The sequence below is a fragment of the Cicer arietinum genome, chromosome 1, assembly GCF_000331145.2.
Source record: "Cicer arietinum cultivar CDC Frontier isolate Library 1 chromosome 1, Cicar.CDCFrontier_v2.0, whole genome shotgun sequence".
Lineage (NCBI taxonomy): Eukaryota > Viridiplantae > Streptophyta > Magnoliopsida > Fabales > Fabaceae > Cicer > Cicer arietinum.
The window spans coordinates 32,133,057-32,144,975 of record NC_021160.2 but is presented as its reverse complement, the minus strand read 5'-3'; positions in this window follow the sequence as shown (position 1 = coordinate 32,144,975).

Here is an 11,919-nt window from a genome sequence, read left to right as displayed (position 1 = left end):
GAGATATTGATTGCACTGGTATTGTCACATCTTAGTGGGACACATTCGGGATCAAGTCCATAGTCATATATTTGTTGCTTGAGCCATAGAATTTTTGCGCAGAAACTTCCTGCTACTATGTACTCTGCTTCAACAGTACTTAGGGCCACACAAGCTTGCTTTTTATAGGACCATGATACTAATGCATTACCTAAGATATGACAAGTGCCGCTTGTGCTTTTTCGATCCGTTTTACACCCTGCATAGTCAGAATTAGAATATCCAACTAGACTGCATATGGTACCCTTTGGATACCATAAGCCAACATTGGTTGTTCCTTTCAAATATTTCATAATTCTCTTCACTACTACAAGATGCGATTCTTTAGGATCTGCCTGAAATCTTGCACACAAGCAGACACTAAACATAATATCTATCCATTTGGCCGTTAGATATAAAAGAGACCCAATCATACCTCAATATTTTGATATATCTATTGAAATACCAGATTCATCTTTATCTATATAGGTTCCGGAGCCCGTAGGAGTTGCACTTTATTTGCTGTTTTCCATCTCAAACCTTTTTAACAATTCTTTGCAATATTTTGCTTGATTTATGAAGATGCCATTCTTGAGTTGCTTGATGTGGAGTCCAAGAAAATAGTTTAACTTTCCCATCATAGACATTTCAAATTCTCCTTGCATCATTAATGAGAATTCTTCACATATTTCATTGTTGGTTGATCCAAATATGATATCATCAACGTAGATTTGAACCAATAAGGTGTGATCATTAGTTCTTTTAATGAATAATGTCTTATCAACTTTATCCTTTTCAAACCCCTGTTTACATAAGAAGTTACTTAGCCTATCATACCAAGCTCTTGGAGCTTGTTTCAATCCGTAAAGAGCTTTCTTTAATTTGAAAATATGTGAAGGATTCTTGAAGTCTTCAAAGCCAGGTGGTTGTTTGACATAGACTTCTTCATTAATGTAGCCATTGAGAAAGGCACTCTTGACATCCATCTGAAACAATTCAAAATTCATAGAACAAACATAAGCAAGTAATAATCGAATTGCTTCTAACCTTGCTACCGGAGCAAATGTCTCATCAAAGTCAATCCCTTCTTCTTGATTGTATCCTTGAGCAACCAACCTTGCCTTGTTTCGAACAACTATACCATTTTCTTCTAGTTTATTTTTAAACACCCATTTGGTACCAAGGATGTGTTTATTTCCAGGATTAGGGATAAGTTCCTATACTTTGCTTCTTTCAAATTGGTTTAGTTCTTCTTGCATGACAAGTATCCATTGAACATCTTTAAGTGCATCACCAATCTTGGAGGGTTCTATTTGAGAAAAAATTGCCACATTTAAGCAAGCATCTTGGAGTTTGAGCCTTGTTGTCACTCCTTGGTTGATATCACCTATAATATTGTCAATGGGGTGATCTCTATGGGTTCTCCATTCCTTAGGAAGGTTATCATTTTGATCTTGCTACTGGTTGCTGACTTCATTCTCTTGATTTTGTTGATCATCTTGATTGTCTTTGCTTGTATCATTACTTATAAAGTTATCATCATCATAAGAGATAATTTTGTCCTCTTTCAAGGGGTTAGTTTCATCAAATAATACATGCATAGATTCTTCAACTAAAAAAGTTCTCTTATTGAAAATTCTAAAAGTTTTACTAGATAATGAGTAACCAATAAAAATACCTTCATCGGCTTTTTCATCGAATTTTACAAGGTTATCCTTACCATTGTTCAGCACAAAACACTTGCATCCAAAAATGTGAAAGTGAGAGATATTGGTTTTTCTACCTTTGTAGAGTTCATAAGGAGTCTTCTTTAATATTGGACGAATTAGAACTTGGTTGGATACATAACAAGTTGTATTTACAACATCTGCCCAAAAATATTTTGGTAAACTTGAGTCGCTAAACATGGTTCTTGCAAGTTCTACCAATGATCTATTCTTTCTCTCAACAACTCCATTTTATTGAGGTGTTCTTAGTGCATAAAAGTTATGGAAGATTCCATTTTCTTCACAAAATTATACAAAAGAGGCATTTTGAAATTCTCTACCATGATTACTTCTTATTGATACTATTTTGATTGCTTGTTCATTTTGGACTAGTTTGACATAATTTTTAAAAGCTTCGTTTTTATGTGCCAAAAATAAGGTCCAAGTGAACCTTGAGTAATCATCAACAATTACTAGTCCATGCGAATTTCCACCAAGACTTTTAGTTCTTGATGGACCAAATAAATCCATATGTATCAATTGAAGTGGTCTTGAGGTTGATATGATATTTTTTTGGTTTAAATGAAACCTTAGTTTGCTTACCCTTTTGAAAGCATCACATAATTTATCCTTTATAAATTTCATCTTTGGTAAGCCTACAACAAGGTCATGCTTGACTAACTTATTTAAATGATCCATATAGATATGTGCAAATCTTTTATGCCATAGCCATGCATCGTTGTTGTCACTTACCATAAGACATTTTATTTTTAGGGATAAATCATCAAGACTAAGTATAAAAATGTTTTTAAAACGCTTACCAACAAACTGAATTTCATTTGATACTTTGTTTCGGATAATACATTCATCTTTGTTAAAAGCAATTTTGTAACCTTTGTCACAAAGCTGACTGATGCTAACCAGATTGTCTTTTAAACCCTCAACATATAAAACATCTTCAATTGAAGGAAAAGGGGTTGTACCAACTTTTCCATTGCCTAAATATTTTCACTTGTTGTTATCTCCATAGACCACATAACCTTTTGATTCAAGAGTTAGAGCTGAAAATTTTGTTATGTCACCAGTCATGTGTTTTGAGTATCCACTATCCAAGTACCACATATTTTGAGTATCCACACTCAAAGTAAGTGAAGTTTTGGCTTGAAGTGGAAACATCCTTCTTTTTGAAATTTTTCCTTTTAAAGGTTTTATCGTTTTTAAGAAACTTACGAAATTTCTTTACGAGGAAGGTTATGTTTTCATCTTCATCTGAATTCTCATCATTGATTTATTCTTTTGATTCTGCTTTCAATGCAATGTTCTTGGTCTTCTTTTCTTAACTTTCATTCTTTTCTAACCTTCCAAGTTTGATTTCATGTTCTTGATGTTTTCCGAAAAGTGCAGAAAGAGACATCTTTGATAAACTTTTCTTTTCAGAAATTGTTGTTACTTTCGGTTGCCAAGCCCTTGTTAATGATCTTAACACTTTGAGGTTTAATTCATCATTAGTGAAGATTTTTTCAAGTGCTGACAAATGGTTGGTCAGGTGAGAAAATCTTTTCTCTAAGTCCAAAATGGATTCTCCGGGCTGCATTTGAAATAATTCATATTCTTGAGATAATGTGTTGAATTTGGAACGCTTTACCTCAATAGTTCCTTCATGAGTTACTTCAAGTGTATGGATGACTCTTCATCATATGCATATTTTCCCACTGCTTTAGTCTTATTTATCCTCAATCATCAGTTAAATTAAGGATTTATTTGATACATTTTGTTGATTTTTGTTCTTTGAGTTAATAAAATGTTTTTTGTTTTTATTTCGTTGATTAAGTAGGAATTTGTCGTAATTTTACATTGCGTTTTGTTTTAGTGCAGTGCTGAATTTTGGTGAAAAATCAACATGATATATGTGGAGTATTTAAGCCATATCTGGAGTTCTAGATGTCCAATTAGTGTCACTCCAAGTGCTAATGAAAGCTAAGATCCATATCTACAACTTTTATGAAGCCACCGAAACCACATTCAGACGCACAAGATGAGAAAAATGCAAATTACATTAGACAGCAAATGTTGTGCGCCTGGAGCACGCCCTGCGCGCCTGGAGCGCATTTCTCGTGTTTCAGTTCTGTCAACGCACACCATCAACCATAAAAACGCATATTTTTACTGTTTTAGGGATCTTTTTGACTCTTGGGAACTTGGGAGACTTGTGCCCTAGCATAGAAACTCAAAGACGGTCGTTTCTAACGCCATTGAAGCAGTTTTATCAAGAATCATCCATGAATCATTCTTGTAATTCTTCTTTAATCCTTATCTTTTGTATCTCTGTCATGAGTAACTAAACCCTATTTGTTAGGGATGAGTGTAACCAGATGAAACAACCATAAAAACGCATATTTTTACTGTTTTAGGGATCTTTTTGACTCTTGGGAACTTGGGAGACTTGTGCCCTAGCATAGAAACTCAAAGACGGTCGTTTCTAACGCCATTGAAGCAGTTTTATCAAGAATCATCCATGAATCATTCTTGTAATTCTTCTTTAATCCTTATCTTTTGTATCTTTGTCATGTGTAACTAAACCATTTTTGTTAGGGATGAGTGTAACCAAATGAAACCCTTATTTTTCTGATTTGATTTCTAGTTATATGAATGAGTTTATTGAATTGTTTTTCTCATCTTTGTGCTTAATGCTTTTTATTGCTTGATCAACATTAAAATGTTCTACGATTTGTATTTTGAAACGGAAGTGGACTTTACGAATGCTTGAGATGAGAAATTCATGAATTTGTAGTCTAGGGATAGATGCAGGTCGTGAAACCAATTAAATTAGTTGCAAAGCAATAATTTACAAGATAATTTCTATACGGTAATGCTTAATTCTAATCTTAAATCCACTAAGGAATTAGGGGTTACTTTGGAATTAAAGGTTGTGTCACTAAGACATTAGGCAAGAATAATAAAGAGAATTCGGTAATAATTCAATAAAGGAATTCAGTAACTAGGATCAAATTAGACACCAAGGTTGGATTCGAAGTGAAACTCATCCATGACATTTTTCTCATTATAAAAGATCAATTTTTTTTTGTTGAACTTGCTAATGTCATGTCTAGTGGTTTGTATAACTATTCGTTGTAGAGCATGGAAGATTATAATGATGATATTCTACTACAATTATATGAAGAGTGTGATACTTGTCTTCTTTCGAGTATATGTCGCATGATTGAGGGACAAATCTTGAGCTATACATTTTTAAAATATCACCCTCAGATTCCTCCGATGCAGCCTCTTAGGTGTGACTTTTGCAGAGAAGCACATAAGAATGGAAATTGTGCTGATGACCTTGCCGAACTAGTAGAATACGAAGATTTTTTTCTCAAAGTTACAGAAAACGACGAGTGTTATATTAACAAGATCTATTGCAAACAAATTCTACCTCCTAAAATTCTATCCAAAGAATCAGATGACAAAGACTTTCACATTACGGACGTTTTGGTTGAGTTCATGAAGAATAACATGGTTTCAATTGAAAGATTTGAAAGTCAATGTGAGAGGTTATTTGAGCAAGTGGTTAAGTTTGAGAAGATGGAGGAGAAGTTGAAGGTTGAAGATAATTTCATTGTTGTGGTAGAAGAAGATAAGCAAGAGGAAAAGACGAACGAGGAAAAGAGAAAAGAAGAGATTGATAAAGATCGAGATTCAATCTATGCCTTGTTCATCAATGTCCAATTGAGAAGGACATGGAATTAACATCTTTTATTTCTTAAGTTCATGGAATTTCTGCCAAACAAAAAGAAAAAGAAGGATGATGTGTTCTTCCTGTCATATATGCCACCTTGACAGTAGTTGAGACGTCAAGCTCAAGACACTAAACGAGTGCTTATTGGGAGGCAACCCAATTTTATATGTTTTGCACCGTATTTATTTAATGCATTTCAGATTTATTTAGTCCATTTAGTTCCAATTTTAGTCTCTAATTTCTAGTTCTCTTAGTTTTGATGTTTGGTATGAGCAAGGAATCAAAAAGATGCGTTGAAAAGCGATTGTACAGCTCCAAATGATAGAACGCGCGCCCAAGCGTGCCTGAAGCGCTTTTTCCAGGTGTTGCTACTGTCAACGCGCGCCTGAGGCGCTTTTTCCAGGACCTAATGGCAACCCAACAAAAAGCAAAACGAACTAAGGTCGCAAGTACATCCTTACCTCTCCAGTATACTAGCGACCATAGCGGAACATGAGCGGATGATCTAAACGAGAATCCTTGAACTACTAAACTAAGAGAAGTTTTCTTTCCTTTTTTTTTTCTCTTACTGTTGTTTGTCTTGTTTCTTTCTGTTTTCTCGTTTTCTTTGTTTAATGTCAGCGTATTGTGACTTTCTTTTCTTCATGTTTTTTTTCCTTTCACTAAATGTGTACTATGATGAAATAGTTGTACTGACTTGCACTTAATCTTAAAATTTCTGTTTGTGATTTTGCAAGTTAAATTTCATTTCTTAGATTATGTTATTGCTCAAGTCGACAAGCCTTCCTAATGCATCCATTCTTGATTACTAAATGGTTGTAGAAGGCTAATATGCCATCAATTTTTCAAAAATACAATTTTAACTTTTCAGAAGCATGTTGGCTTTATTTTGATTGTTCATACTCTCTCTTATTATCCTAGCTGTGAGCTTTTGAGCCTAAACACTTAAATTCTTTGTTGTGTGATTATCCAGACATGTGTTATCTCTCTAGAACTTGCACTAATTCTGACTTGCATCACTTGTAATTTATGCATACATTGAGGCAATTTTATTGGTCGTTTGAGCCTTTCTAACTACCCTATGAAAATTTTACCCTTTGCTAGCCCCTTTGAGCCTTGCCCTTTTATTTCGGTTACTAGCCACATTACAAGCAAAACACCTGACTTTAATTAAATCACCTTACTTGGAGTTAGGTAGAAAAAAATTCTTGTCTTGATAAAATTCTAAGTTTGGGGTTGCTCATGGGATAACAACTTTCTAAGTTTGGGATGGTGATTCTCAGAAAAAGAAAATAAATAAATAAAAAGAAGAAAAATAAAATGGAGAAAAAAAAATGGTAGAATAAGGTGGAAATGTATGCCTAACTCCAAGTGGTAAAGCCTACTATCCTAAAATGTCCTACCCTTACCTAAGCCCCATTACAACCCGAAAGTCCTCCAAAAATGTATGTGTTTACTGCATTGTGATTGCTAACTAGAATTTTTTCAAGCCTATGGTAGCGTGATGCATGTTCTAGGATTTGAGTGATAAATTCATAAACCTTTCTAAACACTTGAGAGAAATTTTGGTGAGATTGTGTGAAGAGAGAGTTGAATTTGATGAATGAATGCCAAGGTGTACAAATCTTGTTGTCTGTATTTTTGAAAACAACCATAGAGCATGATGAATGTTTTGCAATAGCAAGAACTTTGAAATTTGAGTTTGATGTAATTTGAGAAATTGAATTTAAGTGTGCATTTAACAGGACCAAATATGAAATTAATTGTTGCTTGGGGACAAGCAATAGATTAAGTTTGGGGTTGTGATGACTCTTCATCATATGCATATTTTCCCACTGTTTTAGTCTTATTTATCCTCAATCATCAGTTAAATTAAGGATTTATTTGATACATTTTGTTGATTTTTGTTCTTTGAGTTAATAAAATATTTTTTGTTTTTATTTCGTTGATTAAGTAGGAATTTGTCGTAATTTTACATTGCGTTTTGTTTTAGTGCAGTGCTGAATTTTGGTGAAAAATCAACATGATATATGTGGAGTATTTAAGCCATATCTGGAGTTCTAGATGTCCAATTAGTGTCACTCCAAGTGCTAATGAAAGCTAAGATCCATATCTACAACTTTAATGAAGACACCGGGACCAAATTCAGATGCAAAAGATGAGACAAATGCAAAATACATCAGACAGCAGATGTTGTGCGCCTGGAGCGCGCCCTACGCGCCTGGAGCGCGCCCTGCGCGCCCTACGCGCCTGGAGCGTATTTCTCGTGTTTCAGTTCTGTCAACGCGCGCCTGGAGCGCGCCCTGCGTGCTTGAAGCGCATTTCTCGTGTTTCAGTTCTGTCAACGCGCGCCTGGGGTGCGCGACGCGCACCAACAACCATAAAAATGCAGATTTTTACTGTTTTAGGGATCTTTTTGACTCTTGGGAACTTGGGAGAGTTGTGCCCTAGCATAGAAACTCAAAGACAACCGTTTCTAACGCCATTGAAGCAGTTTTATCAAGAATCATCCATGAATCATGTATCCCAAATTTCCTTAGCCGTTTTGCAAGGTGACACAGGGAAGAGTTCATCCATTCCAAGTGTTGATGGTAACATATTTTTGGCCTTCTTATCAAATAGAACATTCCTCTTGTCATCATTTGTGCATGAAGCGTTAATTTTTTATTATTCTTTATTGTCGATGACTGTTTTTGGAACATAGGGACCATTTTCTACTGCATCCCAAATATAATCTCCTTGTGCATCAAGATAAGCTTGCATGCGTATCTTCCAAAAGTCATAGTGTTCTCCAACGAAGCATGGTGGTTTGTTGCTACTATTACCACCTCTAAAAACTATTTGTGCAAAAGCCATTAATAAGGATCGAGGAGCAAATTACTGGAACTTGCTTTGATGTCAATTGTAAGAATACAGGCGCACCTAAAAAGGGGGTGAATTAGGTGTTTAGAAGTTTTCTTGTTTTTAGAGATTTAGTGATCGATTTTTCTGATTTAAGATAATGTATGAACAAGATAAATGGCAGAAAAATAATGAACACAACGATATTATCCTGGTTGCCCTTATGACCAAGGGTACATCCAGTCCTCTTGAAACCACAAGAGATTTTTCCACTATTGTTAGAATATGTACAAATCCCACCCTAAGATCTCTGCTACAAACTTCTAACACACTTCCTAAGATAGCACACCACTAGATTACAATACTTAAAGAAAGAGTACTACTTTCAATAATTTCAATGATCTTTTTAACAAATGTTCTTGACTAAGAAACTAAGTATAATAGTTGTACAATGATATCAATCCTATAATATTTTAAGTATACTAGAGAACATTTCTCAATGATGTGAAAATGTAATGCAAGTACTTGAAATATGAAAATGCGATTGTAGCAATCAACACATCCGGGTTCCATTATTCCGTCTATGGTATAAGGCTCTATAGGGACCTCAGGATATAGAGGAATAGCTCCACCACTAGTACCAATCATCGGCATCGGCATGAGAGATGGGTCATTAACAACACGTAGTTTAGCAATTTTTTTCTTACCACGTGATGTTTTGGATATTCCTTGTATTTCCACTGTTCTCGTTCCTCCTGATCCTTCCTATCCTCCTGATCCTCCTACTCCCGACACTAAAGCCATGTCTATATATATATATCCCGTTCCTCCTGATCCTTCCGATCCTCTTGATATAGATCTATGTGTGTGTGTGTGTGTGTGTACAATTAACATAAATTAATAAAGAAAAAAACATAAATAAAGAAATATATATAAATTATATATATATATATATATATATATATACATATAATGCGTAATTAATTAATTGTCTTCGTCATCGTCATCATCGTCGGCGTCATTTGATGAGTGAATTAAGTCACTGCCTTCATCATTCTCTAATTCTTCTATTTTTTGTTCATCAACTTCTTCTCCAATGTTTGACTCATGACAAAGTTGACTAATACTCTCATCTTCAATCACATGATCCAAATTTGACATTTCATCCATTTGATATGCAACTTCTTCATTTTGACCTTCTTCAACATCCGTAGAAATCTTCTACTACACGACTATCAGACACACTTTTCATACAAACTCCACTATTAATTGTTTCTTTTCCTTCGGTCCAAGATTCAGTGTGAAATTTGTATCCATTGATGTAATAGGTGTGCCATTTTTTGAAACTTCTACTTGGACCGATAGATAAGTGCCTCAAGTGGATGTTGATAGGAGTTTGTTCTTCGAGATGTACTTGTTGTTGAAACCATAATGGGAAATTTGAATGTATATCAACAGATGATTGTCCAGTAGTTTGATCGATGACCATATATATGGTGAATATCAATTTAATCATATAAATATAATCAAAAAGAAGAGGAATTTAAAACGTACTCAATGTATGGTTTAACTTCAGTGCAGTTAATCAAAATGTGAAGATGTGCCGCATTAAAAACTTTGTCACTTGGCCAGAAAATCGGAAAATTCCTACCAGCATGATGACCAGCCAAGCAAAAAATTGATAAAAGCATGTGGATGACGTATAACACTATCAGTAGCGTTTAATCCGTTAACTGGTGACAACGTTTCGTTGTTGAAATAATGAGAACAAAAGTGTGTTGTTTCACGGTGTAGGTAAGATGAACAAATTGAGCTATCACCTCTAGCTTTTATTTTCCCTTTCACATTCATCACAGTATTAAATATGTTGTCAAATAAATTTTTCTCGATATGCATAACATCGAGATTATGTCTCAAAAGATTATCTTTCCAATACGGTAGATCCCAAAAAATACATTTTTTGTCCAATTATGCCATTGTCCCAAAAAATACATATTTATAATATCACATATATATTTACTAATCTAAATTTAAAATGTATAAAATACTAACTTGATGTCGGGTAGTGTCTGACTTGAAGCTTTCACGTACAGAGCTTAGAACTCTTCGAAGTAATTAACACAATATCACCACTGTTAAAATAAAAATTCAATAATATTAATTACATAAGTAACTTCAAATCAAAAATAAAAATAAAAAACTAAATATATAATATAGTATAAACTTACCAAAATTGAAGCAAGCTTGGAGCAATATTTTTTGTAGAGAGAAGGTGGAGTAATATATATAGAATTTGGTTGATCCTTTGTGGCGGCCAAAGCAGCCACAATGAGCGACGAATATATGGCGTTTGTGGCGGCCAAAACGGTCAGAAATGCAGGGATTTGTGGCAGCCTGGGCGGCCACAACTGGCAACGGTCCTTTGGGTGTTTGTGGCGGCCTTTGCAGCCACAAAAGGTAACAGATATAAAACTTTGTGGCGGCCTGGGCGGACAAAAAAGGCAATGTCACTTTATTCGTTTGTGGCGGCCTTTGCAGCCACAAAAGGTAACAACTCAGGCTTTTGTGGCGGCCTTTGCAGCCACAAAGGGTAACGTCACTTTAGGATTTTGTGGCGGCCTTTACCCTCAGAAAATTTAGATTTTGTGGCTGAGAAAGCCCTCACAAAAATCTTAAAAAATCTTGTTCATATTATTAAACAAGATGTTTTTTAATAATATGTACTTTAGCCCTCACAAAAATCTTCAGTCTAGAAGAACTGCTTGTATTGAATTCATAAATAAAGAATTGACTAAAGTACATATTATTAAAAAACATCTTGTTTATAATTATTTTTGAATAAGATCATGGTTGACCAAGCTAAATAGTTAAAGATAAGGAATAGAACTATTTTAGAAGTAAATAAACAAATTAGTTTATAATGAAGTGTGGTTTGTGTGTGCAAATAGTTAAAGATAAGGAATAGAAAGATCACACACAAAAATTCAGGATAGTCCAGTCCTCAAAACCGTGAGATTTTAACTATGTGCTCCAGAACTAGAATGTTCTCTTTCACACATTTTCTCTCGATCACACCTTGATCAATTACAATCTTCACCTTTCAAACTAGAAATGATTTTTACAATCACCTTTCAAACTAGAAATGATTTTTACAATCACTTTTTAGCCTTGAAAGGATTTTTACAAACATACTCAATCTAACATAAAAGATAAACTTGAGTTACAAATGATGTGTATGATAAAAGTGTTTGAGATCTTTAAAATTCTCAACACTTGTTTGAGATAAATGAAATACAAACTCAGTAAATAATGATCCAAAGATATAGTGAAGAGAGCTAGAGTTTGCTTGAAGGGTTTTTGACTTGTTATTACTTGCACAAGTGTTGGTAGATTTGTAAATTGAACTTTTGCCTTCATCTTCCAATTGATCTTCAATTTATAGATGATAAAAGATTGTGAGTATTCAGTTTAAAATGAATATAGTCGTTGGACGCACTTTCCAAGTGTCGAATCTGTTTTAAAGAAATTGAACATGTGTTTATATTGTTGTCCAAAACACTCTTGACAAACAAAGAACGTTCTTACTTTTGGGTTTGATGGAAAATGTGAATCAGTGAG